Here is a 16844-nt window from a genome sequence, read left to right on the forward strand (position 1 = left end):
TGATCAGTGACTGGTGTGTGTAACGGCATGCAGGGATTTGTAGTTCATGGATGAGTTTGTAGTTCAGCAGCGAGCTTCTAAGAAGTGATCGCTGGTGATCATGACAGAATGATGAGATCAGTGTAGTGCAGTGGTCTGTAACCGTTACCTGACTGTGCTCCAGTATATGAGTGATTTACTGCAGTACACTGTTTATTATTTGATTAGCTTGTATCAGTGATGGAGGCAGCAGTGAGGGTTTATTCCACAGTGAAGAGAAGTGCTTCAGGCTGAATCTGAGTGTTTGACTGGTCATCATTAGCACAGAAAACAGCTGGATTTACAGCAATGAACAGTGTGTGTGTGTGTGTTTGTGTGTGTGTGTGTATAATGCAGATTCAGCTGATCTGAGGATAGTGTGTGTATGTGTGTGTGTGTGTGTGTGTGTGTGTAAGGGGGGTGAATAATGCAGATTCAGCTGATGTGATAATAGTGTGTGTGTGTGTGTGTGTGTGTGTGAGTGTGTGTGTATGGGTGTTTCCCAGTTTTGAGTTGCAGCTGTAGTGTGTGTGTGTGTGTGTGTGTGTGTGTGTGTCAGCAGGACACAATCAAATGACAGGATTGTTTGTGTCTGTCAGGCGTTCGGTGTCTCCAGAGATGTGCAGACGGAGAACAAACACTCATTAAGATTCCCACACACACTCACAACACACGCACGTGCAAGCATGCTCGTGCACACACCGACACACACACTTTCAAAGCAGTAGAACGGCAGCAGGAACGGCTTTAACACAGACTAACGACAACAGTACACACACATATACCCGTAACCAATGTGAAGATGAACATGAACACACACACGCACACACACACACGCACACACACACACACACACACACACTATTATTATCATCACTGAAATAATATGTTAATATTGATTTATTAAACAACTCTCTGGAATACTTGATTCTGATTGGTTGATAACTCTCTGGAATTCTTGATTCTGATTAGTTGATAACTCTGGAATACTTGATTCTGATTGGTAGATAACTCTGGAACACTTGATTCTGATTGGTTGATAACTCTGGAATACTTCATTCTGATTAGTTGATAACTCTCTGGAATACTTGATTCTGATTGGTTGATAACTCTCTGGAATACTTGATTCTGATTGGTTGATAACTCTGCAATACTTCATTCTGATTGGTTGATAACTCTCTGGAATACTTGATTCTGATTGGTTGATAACTCTCTGGAACACTTGATTCTGATTGGTTGATAACTCTCTGGAACACTTGATTCTGATTGGTTGATAACTCTCTGGAATACTTGATTCTGATTGGTTGATAACTCTGCAATACTTCATTCTGATTAGTTGATAACTCTCTGGAATACTTGATTCTGATTGGTTGATAACTCTCTGGAACACTTGATTCTGATTGGTTGACAACTCTCTGGAACACTTGATTCTGATTGGTTGATAACTCTCTGGAACACTTGATTCTGATTGGTTGATAACTCTGGAATACTTCATTCTGATTGGTTGATAACTCTCTGGAATACTTGATTCTGATTGGCTGATAACGTTCTAGAATACTTGATTCTGATTGGTTGATAACTCTCTAGAAAACTTGATTCTGATTGGTTGATAACTCTGAAATACTTGATTTTGATTGGTTGGGCAAGCATGCACACACACACACACACACACACACACACACACACACACACACACCAGCAGCAGCAGCAGGAACGGTACTATTTAAACACACAACAATGCAGATTTATGACAATACACACACACACACGCTCGAATGTGATAATGAACACATAATAACTAACATACACACACATTCAAAGCTCTAGAAAAGCAATAGGAACAGTATAATTTAACTACACTACAACACAGACTAATGACAACAATACACACACGCTATAATCATCACTGAAATAATATGGCTTGAATAAACTCCAACACAAATACATCAAATAACCTTACTATGGTATTTTTGACTCATAAACTGGATCTCTGCTTCATTTGTGTCGGTCTGTCACTGACTGCTGTTTATCTGACATAACACAGCAGTAACAGACATGCACGTGGAAGCGGTGGGTGGGAACAAAACCAGCTCATTTACATTTAAAGGCACAGGCAACAGTCTGATGGGTAATCTGAGCTGATGTTTACAGACACGTTCTGAAGACACCAAAGACTCATCTTACATCTCGAAAAAGGGGTGAAACAGGAGCTCTTTAACTCTTTCGCTCACTCTCTCTCCATGTTTCAGTGAGTGTGTATGTGTCTCTCTCTCTCTCCATCTCTTCTAGTGTCAATGAGTGTGTGCCTTTCTCTCTCTCCCTCTCTCTCTCTCTCTCTCTCTCCATCTCTCCATGTGTCAGCGAGAGTGTGAGTGTTTCTCTCAGTGCAGCTCGAGCGCCTGAGCAGGAATGTGTGTGATATTCCTGCATGTGTGAAGCTTTGCTTGTTACTGCTCTTTGTGGATCTAATGATGAAGAAGTGATGATGAAGATGAAGAAAATGATGATGTTAAAGATGATGAAGTGATGAAGATGATGAAGTAATGAATGAGCCAACGAGTCTCTGACGCTGAAGCCACGCGACACACAAGGTAACAACTTCTCACAGCTCTGCATTCAACTTAAAATTAATAATAATAATAATAACAATGATATTAATAATAATAATAATAACAACAATAACAATAATGATATTAACAATAATAATAATAATAACAACAACAACAACAACAATAATAATAATGATGATATTAATAATAATAATAACAATAATGATATTAGTAATAATAATAATAATAATAATATAATAATAATAATAACAACAATAATAACAATACTGATATTAATAATAACAATAATGATGTTAATAATAATAATAACAATGATAACAACAACAATAATAATAATAATAATAATAATAATAATAATAATAATAATAATAATAATGATAATAATAATTAATAATAATAATATCTGCATGGTTAACTTTGATTGTAATGCTGTCCAAAAGCATGAATAAAAAAACATGCATAAGAAAAAGATCTAAATGAATAAAAGAACTTCTAATGAAATTAAATTAATAGATTATATTTGATGTGAATTTCTTTACTATTTTTAATTTCATAGTATTTCTGATTATATTATATTTAAAGTCTTATTTCTGTTTGCTTAGCTGGAATAAAAAAGAAGTGTAAAAGCGGCTGTGGTCAATAATATTAGCCCCCTTAAGTAATCATTATATTCGATTGGCTACAAAACAAAGCACTGTTGTGCTGATTAATTAACCTGATTAGTTAACCTAATTAACCTAGTTAAGCCTTTAAATGTCACTTTAAGCTGAATACTAGTGTCTTGAAGAATATCTAGTCTAATATTATTTACTGTCATCATGACAAAGAGAAAATAAATCAGCTAATAGTAATGAGTTATTAAAACTATCATGTTTAAAAATAGAAAATGCAAAATATTTAAAATTTTAATTCAGATTTTACAGTAGAGGTAATTAAATTAGTCCTAAAATGTGTATAGATAACTTAAATCTAGTATAGGATGTTGATAAAAATATTAAATAATAAAGAATATGTATAAATATACCAGATGATAGTCCACGAAAGGGTTCTGCAAAAACAAAAATTGGATTTTGCTTTTTAGATGGGTATGATTTCTTACATCTAAAAGAGAATGAACAGTGAGCAAAAAGCTTCAATAATATTATTAAATAGCAGTAAAGTGGGTATTTTGAGGACGCTATTAATCTGAGCTATGCATTAATAATACTCTTAATAATGAACACAAAAAAGCTTCAATAATATTATTAAATAGCAGTAAAGTGGGTATTTTGAGGACGCTATTAATCTGAGCTATGCATTAATAACACTCTGACTTCTTGCATTTAATTTAATATTTATTTGAGTTGCATTTTCAATATGAATAAATTTTTTATTTATTTTGTTTACATTTTTTGTGCTTAAATGTATTTATTATTGCAGTTTTAAAATGTTCACAAAAAGCTTCAGTAATATTATTAAATAGAAGTAAAGTGGTCATTTTGAAGACACTTTTAACCTGAAATATGCCACTAATAACATTCTACCTTCTTGCATTTAATTTATTAATAGAGTCTTAATAATGTTCACAAAAAACTTAATTAACATGATTAAATAGTAGTAAGTGGCTATTTTGAAGACGCTATTAATCTGAAATATGCATTAATACCACTCTGCCTTCTTGCATTTCATTTAATATTTATTTGAGTTATTTTTAATCTAATTTAGTTTCATTTTTTGTGCTTAAATGCATGACATTGATTTTATTGCATGTTTTATTTTACATTTTTGTGCTTCAATGCATTTTTATTTATAGTCTCGTATGTATATTTATTTATATTACTTATAGTAATGTTCACAAAAGAGCTTCAATAATATTATTAAATAGCAATAAAGAGGCTATTTTGAAGACACTTTTAATCTGAGATGTGCATTAATAACACTCTGCCTTCTTGCATTTTATTTATTATTACACTCTTAAAAATGTTCACAAAAGAGCTTCAATAACATTATTAAATAGAAGTGAAGTGGTTATTTTGAAGACACTTTTAATCTATGATATGCATTAATAACACTCTGCCTTCTGGCATTTAATTTAATATTTATTTGAGTTGCATTTTCAATTAGAATTTATTTTGTTTTAATTTTTTGTGCTTTAATTCATTTTTATTTATTGTCTTAAAAATGTTCACAAAAAAGCTTAAATAACATTATAAGGCGTTTTATATTTGAGATATGCATTAATAACACGCTTGCATTTCATTTGATGTATCATTTGCATAATTAATTAGTGCTATTTTTATATTTTCTACAGAAAGATTGTTATATATTCTAGATTTTGAGTAACCAGCGAGTAGTAAAGAAAAAAAATGCACAAAATATACATTGTTAAAGTGGCTCAGTGGTTAGCACTGTGGCCTCGCAACAAGAAGTTCACTGGTTTGAGTCCCAGCTAAATCAGTTGGTGTTTCTGTGTGGAGTTTGCATGTTCTCCCATGCTGGCATGGGTTTCCTCCGGGTGCTCCAGTTTCCCCCACAGTCCAAATACATGCGCTATAGGGGAACTGATTAACTAAATTAGCCGTAGTGCACTAGTGTGTGTGTGAATGAGTGTGTATGGATGTTTCCCAGTACTGAGTTGTGGTTGGAAGTGCATCCGCTGCATAAAACATATGCTGGAATAGTTGTCGGTTCATTCTGCTGTGGCAACCCCTAATAAATAAGGGACTAAGCCGAGGTAAAATGAATAAATAAATTATTTAAGTGTCACTTTCTCCAAATATGAAGTATTTTAGTGCGAACCAGCTGTGTAGCCTGCAGATTTTAATGGTAAAGTATTTTTCTGTGTACAGTATCCACATGTACAGTAAGACAGCTATAAATTATTCAAAGTTTAAAGGTCGAAATAATCAAAAATGAACTATGAAATTCCCCTTGTGACACCATATAATTATAATCATTGAGCGCTCTTTGATCCAAACATTTAATCTGACATTTACATGTTCGTTCCATCATTATGCATTATATATGAGCTCAGGTTCAGACTGAGATCTAATATTTCTGCATCATCAGAGTTTGAGTCTGGTGCTGCAGAATGATGGAGTCCTGTCATTCTGCATCCATATTTAACGTCAGAAATGATGCATAATGTATTAGGGAATGAGACTATTAAAAACAGGGGCTTTGCTGGTGTTCAGCATTAAATTAAATTAAATTAAATTAAATTAAATTAAATTAAATTAAATTAAATTAAATTAAATTAAATTAAATTAAATTAAATTAATGTTTTATAAGGATAGATAAATAAAAATGCATTTAAACACAAAGTAAAATAAAATAAAATAAATTAAAAATAAAAATGTAAGAAATGAAAAATAATAACAATAATAAATATAAAACCAAATATATACAGATAATTTTCCAAATAAAAAATAAGTTCTGCCATCATAAAATAAAATAAAAAATAAAGTAAAAACAATAATAAATATAAAACCACATTTATATAGAAAATATTCCAAATGCAAGGATAAAGGACAGGGATAAATAAAAATGCATTTGCATAAAATATTAAAGGTGCAGTATGTAAGTTTGACACCCAGTGGTTGAACTATGTATTGCACTCCAAATCAACGCAAACGCAGGTTGCCAGATTGAGGACAGGAGCGAGTGATTGAAACCGTGTTCAAAATAAAAGCAACGGCACGTGACAGAGGGAATATTTCCAAAGTAAAAGGAGTTTTTGTCCTGACCAACACCTGAAATTTATCAATTAGAAACAGCTTCTATTTCTCACAGCTGAACAACAGAAAACTGAAAATCACCTCAGGTACACCTCATGTGCTTTATTCAGTGTTAAATGCTAATAATGTGAGTTTGCCATAAACTGAAAGCAGCAGCAGATAGTTCACCTCAGATCTGGAATATAAAATAAACCGTTTGTAATTGAACTTTACAACTAAACACACATCAGTGATTCAGCATCTACATTTAATCATGTTAAAGAGGTTAAAATGCATTAGATTATAAACCATTTCATGAGTGAGTGCATACTCTGTGCTTCTGAATGGCTGTATTTACATTTCTGTCATGTTTCGTCCAATAGTATCTGAATGCAGCCTTTATGATGCAAGCTGAGATTGCAGCACTCAGCGATGCAATGTCAGACACAATGCACTCAAATGGAGCGAGTGACATCACTGTGAGGGGTAGGGTTAGGGGTGCGGTTAGGTGAGCCCATTAAAAAGCAGCTCAGATTGCACTGCACCGAGTCTGCAGCCAGACCCCTCTCGTTTCGTCTAGTGCAAACAGCCAAATTGCTAATCACTGCGTATCTCATTTCGAAGCTTGTTGTTAGGACAGGCAATTACAGTGTAACCTGCACACTTAATGTTTACGCTCGTAATATTTGCTAATTAATAACCTTGTGTGGAATTCTGAATCATTTTGGTCAGAGATGCATGCATTGAGAGCCTTTCTGACTGACTGAATGAAATACGCTGTTTTCCACCATCTGGCTGAAATATAATTGGCTAAAATGGCATTGGGCGGGTTAAAGAGACCAAAACACAGACAGCGTTCTGGGACAGAAAACACACGTTCAAAGCAGAATATCTGACTTCAGCATTGCTTCTCAGACAAACAAGAATATTCACTGAGCATGTTTCTGAATATCTGCAAACATATGAGGGTGTTTTTATAATGCAGAAGAGTCACAAACTGACATACAGCACCTTTAATGAAATGCATTTACTGTAAAATAAAGATTAATGAAGATTACAATAAAAATGTAAATATTTATAAATACATCTAAAACTTGATTTAAATAAATAAACAAACATAAATAATATTTAAAACACGAATATTTACAAATGAGATTAAAACTAATATATTTAAATAAAGGCGACACGGTGACTCGGTGGTTAGCACTGTGGCTTCACAGCAAGAAGGTCTCTGGTTCAAGCCCAGCTGGGTCAGTTGGTGTTTCTGTGTGAAGTTTGCATGTTCTCCCCGTGTTGGTGTGGGTTTCCTCCGGGTGCTCCGGTTTCCCCCACAGTCCAAACACATGCGCTATAGGGGAATTGATCAACTGAACTGGCTGTAGTGTGTGAATGACTGTGTATGGCTGCAAGGGCATCCACTGTGTAAAGCATATGCTGGAAAAGTTGGCAGTTCATTCCGCTGTGGTGATAAATAAGGGATTAAGCTTAAGTAAAGCGAATGAATCAATGCATAAATATGAGCTCTTATAAACATACGAACATAAATATAAATCATCCCAAAACACACATGCAACATGTTCAATTTTGGCCACTTCTCAAGGAAAATCAGTCCCTTCAGCATTTTGAGAGTGCAATAGTTCTTGAGATTGCACTGAGATTAATATTTTTGTGTATTTTAACAGCAAAACACAAACATTTAAGCCAATAATGTCACAAAATCAGTCATTTTAGGCTGTCAAGGACAAAATGTCCTTACACAAATACTGAACGCACTATAATGTTCATAACTTAATACACACACACACACACACACACACACACACACGCACGCAATATATATTAAGCAGTTGACTAAAAGTTGCTAAAGAAAGACTGAACCCAGATGAACTTCTGAACACGTCTGTAAGACTTTTGCATATTTAATGACTAAAAATAAATGATGAATAAAGTCAGTCTGATGGGACTGCGTCGCCCACCAGTGAATCTTTATGTTCATCTGCTGCTTCAAGAAAATAAAACAAAACGCCGAAAGACAAAACACAACGCAAAACATCTCAACTTCAGACTGCAGTCTTTCACATGCATTCATTCATTCATTTTCCTTCGGCTTAGTCCCTTTATTTATCAGGGGTCGCCACAGTGGAATGAACCACCAACTATTCCAACATATGTTTTACACAGCTGATGCCCTTCCAACCACAACCCAGTACTGGGAAACTCCCACTGAATAACACACTGCAGCTAATTTAGTTGATCAATTCTCCAATAGCGCATGTGTTTGGACTGTGGGGGAAACCGGAGCACCCGGAGGAAACCCACGCCAACACGGGGAGAACATGCAAACTCCACACAGAAATGCCAACTGGCCCAGTCGGGACTCGAACCAGCGACCTTCTTGCTGTAAGACCACCGTGTCGCCACCTTTTGCATGCATTTCAGTTAAAAAAACGTACATGCATCTCACATCATCATCATCTTATCACAGAAAGCTTGCATTCACAGTGTTCTGATGGAAAACCTGTTCATACAAAAACAGCAACTATGAAGACGTTTTCATTTCAATACTGCTTTATACTCAAGTCAAAGCAGCTTTTCAGAGATAAAAAACTGAAGGAAAAGTCATCAGGTGTGAACTGAAGTAAGTTCAGTTCAGCAAAACAAAAGAAATATATAAAAAAAACAGCTCCAGTGGAAAATTCTCCTCAATAAAATGTGATAAGAAAGCAGAGATGATGAAGATAAAGGTTGCAATTTTTCATCTATCCTGCATTATCTGTGAAAATCCTGAGCATCAATGTTATTCTGAGAAAAACGAACAATAATCAATGTTTAAAATAAAGTAATAGTGAGTAATTATTGTGCAAATAAATAAATCCAGCACTATAATGGGTTAAAAATGCTGTGAAGTACAAATATTCCTTTTTCTCATCTCTATTAGAGAATTCAGCACATTAATGCACAAGAAGTTCAGAATTTTTCATCCATCCTGCATTATCTGTGAAAATCCTGAGCATCAATGCTATCCTGAGACTTAAATTAAAAGAAATAAAAGAAATGAAAAGAAATAAAGTAAATATGAAAAAGAAATACAAATTCTGCCATAATAAAATAAAACAATAATAAAAAATTAATTAAAAGAATTAAAAAAGATTAAATTTAAAATAATAAACTATTAAAAAATGAAATAAAGTAACAAAAAATAAAAATGCAATTAAATGTTTTATACAGGAGTATACTGAAGTACAAATATTCAGTGTGTTTTTCCACAAAACTAGCACAATTCTGCACATTAATGTTCAGTAAAATATAGTTTGATGCCATTAAAAGTTCAGAATTTTTCATCCATCCTGTATTATCTGTGAAAATCCTGAGTATCCATGCTATTCTGTCATTATGCCATCATTTGATCCATTATTTAAATAAGAAGATGGAGAGTAAATTATGGCAAAGTTTTTATTTATTTATACATTCATTCATTCATTTAATACACCTGCAGGCATGTGCATTCACATGCACAGTCCTGGCCTGTGTTATAAACCCTTGTTCCCCACACTAGTGCCTTATTGGACGGGGAATAAACCTATTTACCAATTTAAAATATAAAGTATGAGCAACTGTATTACAGTTACACTGAACAGTTCATTAGTGTGAGATTTAGGATGCACGTATCCTATGCAGTACTGGAATAATCCGAGGTGGAGTCAATGATGACCAGGTTTTAATTTAATTTAATTTAATTTAATTTAATTTAATTTAATTTAATTTAATTTAATTTAATTTAATTTAATTTAATTTAATTTAATTTAATTTAATTTAATTTAATTTAATTTAATTTATTCATTTATACGCCTGCAGGCATGTGCATTGACAAGTACAGTCCTGGGCTGTGTTGTAAACCCCTGTTGCCTAAATTGGTCCCCTGATGGAAGGGAAAGCAGCTTTACAAAAGGTGCAAATTATTCCATTACAATCAAATTAAGTTAAAGTTTCAATCAAATATACATTATTATATACAGACACAGTTAATCTGCAATTTTACTGCATACAAGTGATGTCTATGTGCATGTTTAATGAAGTGCATTTACATATTTAGTGCATGTTTTGTCCTTGAAGTCCTTGATGGTTGGCATGTGAATTACAATAACCTAGAACAGTGTATAAGTGTGTGGTTTGGAACACACCTGCTCTATGCAGTATTTGAACAACCCAAAGAAGAGTACATGATCACAAAGTTTTTATTTTAGTTATTTTATACGCCTGCAGGCATGTGCATTCATAAGCACAGTATAAACCCCTGTTCCATATGTTAATGCCCTATTGCATAGGGAATAAACCTATTTACCTATTTATGCTGAACAGTGCATTAGTATGAGATTTAGGATGCACCTCTATGCAGTACTGGAATAATTCAAGCTAGAGTAAATGATCACAAAGATTTTATTTTATTTATTTGTTTATTTTATACGCCTGCAGGCATGTGCATTCATAAGTACAGTCCTGGGCTGTGTTATAAACTCCTGTTCCCTATGTTAGTCCCCTATTGGATGGAGAAACTTATTTACAAATTTAAAATATAAAGTATGAGCTGAACATTTCATTAGTATGAGATTTGGGACTTTCTCTATGCGCCTCTGTGCAGTACTCAAATAATCTGAGGTACACTTTCAGAAATAAAGGTACGAGAGCTGTCACTGGGGTGGTACCTTTTCAAAAGGTACATATTTGTATAATTAAAGGGTCCATATTGGGACCTCAAAAGTATATATTAGTACCTAAAACATTTAAGAGGAGCACTTCTGTACTTTTTAGGCACTAATATGTACCCCTGAGGTATTAATATGGACCTTTTAGGTACAAATTTGTACCTTTTGAAAAAGTACCACCCCAGTGACTGCTCGCTTACCTTTATTTCTGAGAGTGTAGAGTAAATGATCACAAGATTTTTATTTTATTTATTTATTTATTTATTTATTTATTTATTTATTTATTTATTTATTTATTTATTTATTTATTTTATACGCCTGCAGGCATGTGCATTCATAAGTACAGTCCTGGCCTGTGTTATAAACTCCTGTTCCCTATGTTAGTCCCCTATTTGATGGAGAATAAACTTATTTACCAATTTAAAGTATAAAGTATAAGCTGAACAGTTCATTAGTATGAGATTTGGGATGCACTTACTCTATGCAGTACTGGAATAATCTGAGGTGGAGTAAACTATCACAATTTTATTGTATTTATTTATTTATTTATTTATTTATTTATTTATTTATTTATTTATTTTATACGCCTGCAGGCATGTGCATTCATAAGTACAGTCCTGGGCTGTGTTACAAACTCCTGTTCCCTATACGTTAGTTCCCTATTAGATGCAGAATAAACTTATTTACCAATTTAGGGTATAAAGTATGAGCTGAACAGTTCATTAGTATGTATAGTCCTGGCCTGTGTTATAAACACCTGTTCCCTACACTCTCAGAAATAAAGGTACACGATCTATCACTGGGGTGGTACCTTTTCAAAAAGTACACATTTGTACCTAAATGGTCCATATTAATACATCAAAGGTACATATTAGGACCTAAAAATTCTAAGAAGAGCACTTCTGTACTTTTTAGGTACTAATATGTACCCTTGAGGTATTAATATGGACCTTTTAGGTACACATTTGCACCTTTCGAAAAGGTTTTTAGGTACCACTTTTCTGAGAGTGTACGATAGTCCCCTGTTGGATGCAGAATAAACTTATTTACCAATTTAAAGTATAAAGTATGAGCTGAACAGTTCATTAGTATGAGATTTGGGTTGCACTTACTCTGTGCAGTACTGGAATAATCTGAGGTGGAGTAAACGATCACAATTTTATTTTATTTATTTATCTATTTATTTATTTTATACGCCTGCAGGCATGTGCATTTTATAAGTACAGTCCTGGGCTGTGTTATAAATCACTGTTCCCTACATCAGTCCCCTATTGGATGGGGAATAAACTTATTTACCAATTTAAAATATACAGTATAGGCAAATGTATTACGGTTAGAACAGTAAATATATTTGGCATGCACTTAGTCTATGCAGTAGAGTAACATGACTAAGTTTTTTTTTTTGGATGAAGCAGCCCTTTAACTAACAGGTTTATCAGGACGCATGCATCTCTGAGAGCATGTTTACATGGGGAAAAATGTACTTGTGAAAAGTGTCATATACAATCGTCAGCTCTGTCAAAACAATCCTGTTTTCTCTGATCTGTGAAAAACAGCTAAAAAAACAATGTATTTAGCATGGGAAGCCAGTAGCTGCTGATGTGACTTTATAAAAAAAAAATCAGTATCGCCTGCAGGCATGTGCATTCATAAGCACACAGGCTCAGTCCTGGGCTGTGTTATAAACTGCACTGCTAGACGGGGAATTAACTTATTTAAAACACAAAGTACAAGTATCTCTATTACGGTTACATTTTAAATGGGTGGAAATCAAATTATACTTACATTGGAAGCATATTTTAGTGATTACTTTGAATTGTAAATGTCACTTATTTCATTTAAACATGAATGGGAACTGTAATTGGCCATTAATGCAAACAGCCTGTTCAATTAGCAACCTGCAGACGAGCTCAGATTCGCAGAAATGGAGGGGAAATGAGAAAGATGTTTCTTATGGAAATGCAAAGATGATTGTACTTATGAATGTGCAAACGGATGTAAAACCAATCGAAGTGTGCATGCAAGAAGCATCCAAAGATACAGTACGCTCATAAGATTACACCCCTTTGCAGATTATGTGAAACGTCTATGATTTTACCACACCCACATTAAAAAATCTGAAATTTTAGTCAAATTTAAGCACTTTTCAGGTGCATTTAGGTGCAACTGGAAACCATTGATTTCCATGGCATGTGTTTTCCTACTACGAATTTCAATGGTTACTAGTTTCCAACATATCATAAATACTGTATATCTTTCTTTGTGTTCAACAAAACACTGAGTAGATTTGGAACAAGACAAGGGTGAGTAAATAATGACACACATTTTTCAGTGAACTACTCAAAAAATGGTTCATTTCAAACAGTTGTAAACAATTTAAGGCTGATTTATACTTCTACGTCAAGCTCACGCATACGCCACAGCGTAGCCTACACGTGGACGCATAGCCGTGGCCATCGGCGACCTTGACACGAATCTCTCAAAAAATGTAACGCGTATGCTTAGCGCACGCTCTGTGATTGGTTGGCTTGGTAGCGCTGACGAGTGTGGGCGGAGGTGTTTACAAGTGTGGAGTCCTGTGAAGGAGCTCTTTATGGAGACTGTTGTTTTGTGGTAACCTTTATGATTAAAGTTGGTGCACGTCCGCCGGTTACCGCCTCAAAATTAGCGAATTTGAGCCACTTGTACGTTAAGGAAGCGTTCAGAAAAAACAAAACACCAGCGAAGAAAACTCGACACAGAGAAACATGAACACCTAGTGCCAGCTAGTGTTTCGGAATGGTATTGCAGAGCAACAGAAACAGCGCGCAGAAGTATAAATACACGGCTACACGCAAGGTAGATCACTTGACGCAGAAGTATAAACCAGGCTTTATACAAGCAGAATTTGAACAAACTAATTAAGTTGAACATTACTAAATTTAATTTGTTTGTTCAAATTCAGCTTATATAAATAGTTTTTCAACCACTTACCTGTAAACAAAAATTGTATATCCATTCATTCATTCATTCATTCATTTTTCTTCGGCTTAGTCCCTTTGTTTATAAGGGGTTGCCACAGCGGAATGAACCACCAACTTATCCAGCATGTGTTTTTTGCAGCTACAACCCAGTACTACATTGTATAAGCGCTATACAAATAAAGGTGAATTGAATTGAATACTAGAAAGCAGCCATACACTCTCATTCACACACACGCACACACACACACACACACACACACACGCACGCACGCACGCACGCGCACACACACACGCACGCACGCACGCACGCACGCACACACACACACACACAATAGCCAATTTCAAGAGTTCACACTTAGCTGATGATTGATTATAAAGCAAGTTTGACATAAGGTCCTTGAGCCCGAGGCTCCTTCCCATTTGCAGAGAGAGAGGGGAGTTTGAGCTCAGGTAGGTCTCGAACGGATACTGCTGGTTAAGAGTTTAACTATAGTGTTAATTTAGATTGATCAATTCACTTATGACACATGTTTTTGGACTGTGGGAGGAAACCGTAGAACCTGGGGGAAACCCACATGAGCACGGGGAGAACGTGTAAATTCCACACAGAATGACAGCTGCCCTGATAAGGATTTGAACCAGTGACGTTCTTGCTGTAAGGCAACAGTGCTAACCACTGGGCCACCGTGCCACCATATAGAGGGAAAGGTGGAAGAAGGGGGGATTGTTCAAGGTGAAGATAACTGTAGTAAGAAACTCTGGTTATTTATAGTGAGTTAGGAATCATCTGATTGGTGAATCATGCGTTAGTTAATGCGGGACCAGCCTCGATCAATCATAATCACGTGCTCCTCTCAAAATAAGCTTATGAATAAACTTCACTTAGTTCATCAGTTGCCCTATAGCGCATGTGTTTGGACTGTGGGGGAAACAGGAGCACCCGGAGGAAACCCACGCCAACACAAGGAGAACATGCAAACTCCACACAGAAACACCAGCTGACCCAGCCGAGGCTTGAACTAGCGACCTTCTTACTGTAAGGTGACAGTGCTAACCACTAAGCCATCTTTTCACCCTTTGTAAATCCAACTGATCATTTTTCAGTGCATCCTTTAATGTTTCAACTAACTTATGTGCAGATAAAATGTCAAAAATATGAGTGAAATGATAAAGAGCAAGCCACCTGCCATGATATTTTAACACAGCTTGACTCTGCAAGTCTCCTCAAACAGCAGAACTCAGCTCCGGTGCAGGAACCAATCAGTGGCTTGGATAGTTCCCATGGCAATGAATAATTAAAAGCGAACCCGAGTGAAATAATCCCTGGTTCTGACTCTGACGCCACATTAACCTCTCATGACAGTCATCAGTTATTTCTAAACCATTTACCACTTCTGTCCTGCAAAAACAACCACCGTGCTGTCAGATCTCATCTGTTTCATATCAAAATAAATAAAGTTGATTTAAAGCTTTGAGCTGCTGATCAATGACACCGATCCCTCTCTGGTGAACACTAAATTTACTGCACTCACTGTCACCTATTCAGAACTCATTAATTTCACTGATGCTGAAATATCACCAACAGAAACAGAGTTATTTCTGAAAACCTTGAATCTGAGCTCATCTCAACACTATTACACTTGCAAATGATGCACAGCAAGCAAGGTTAACAACATCTGAATACAAAAACACAACATTCGGTATCTAAATGCAAATAAAGAAGAAAAAATACCAAAACTTTCCTTAAAAGATAATGCACATTGTAGTAAAACTGACCTTCGGTTGATTAATCTCTTGTGAAATGCTCCAGGAGGAAATGCCAATAATTAAAAGACGGGGTGAAAACTTTTAAACAGGAGGAAGATGTCAAAATGTGTAAGTACAAATTAGGTACAATTTAGCTTGATCTGCCAATTGCAAAAGTTTTTACCCCCTGATCTGTATGCCTGGGGCTTCCTTAAGAAGCATCAGCCAATCTTTAAACCCTTTTTAATAGTTGTGTTCAAGTTCATCTGTTGTCCTCGGTGTAAAAGAGCTTTGCACTGTAGTAAAACGGATTTTCAATTAATTAATCTCCTGGGGAATGCTTCAGAAGGAAACACCAACAATTAAAAGACAGGGGGGTGAATACTTTTAAACAGGATGAAGATCTCAAAATGTTATTTTGTTGAAATTTCAGAAGTAAAAGAAGACACTTGCATGATTAACTGAAGACAAATTAAGCACAATTTAGCTTGATCTTTTAATTGCAAAAGTTCTCACCCCCCTGCTCTTAATGCCTGGTGTTTCCTACAGGAGCATCAGCTAGTGTTTGAACCTTTGTTAATAGTTGTGTTAGAGTCCCTCAGTTGTCCTCAGTGTAAAAGAGTTTTACATTGTAGTAAAACTGATCTTTGATCGATGAATCTCCTGGGAAATGCTCCAGAAGTAAACATTAATAATTAAAAAGACAGGGGGTGAAAACTTTTAAACAAGATAAAGACGTCCTGATTTTTCTTGTTTTGTGGAAATTTCAAAAGTAAAAGAAGGCCAATGCATATTTACCTGATCACAAATTCATTACAATTTAGCTTAATCTTCCAACAGCAAAAGTTTTCACCCCCCTACTCCGAATGTCTAGTGTTTCCTACAGGAGTAGCAGCTAGTGTTTGAACCATTTATAAAAATTTAGTTTGAGTCCCTCAGTTGTCCCCAGTGTAAAGGAGTTTTACATTGTAGAAAAACTGATCTTTGATTGATGAATCTCCTGGGAAAGGCTCCAGATGAAAACGCCAAGCAAAAAAAGACAGGGGGGTGAAAACTATTAAACAGGATGAAGATGTCAAAACTTTAATTTTGTTGAAATTTCAAAAGTAAAAGAAGACACTTTATAAACATTATTCTCACAATCACAAG

The sequence above is a fragment of the Danio aesculapii genome, chromosome 12 (genome assembly GCF_903798145.1).
Source record: "Danio aesculapii chromosome 12, fDanAes4.1, whole genome shotgun sequence".
NCBI classification, from domain to species: Eukaryota; Metazoa; Chordata; class Actinopteri; order Cypriniformes; family Danionidae; genus Danio; species Danio aesculapii.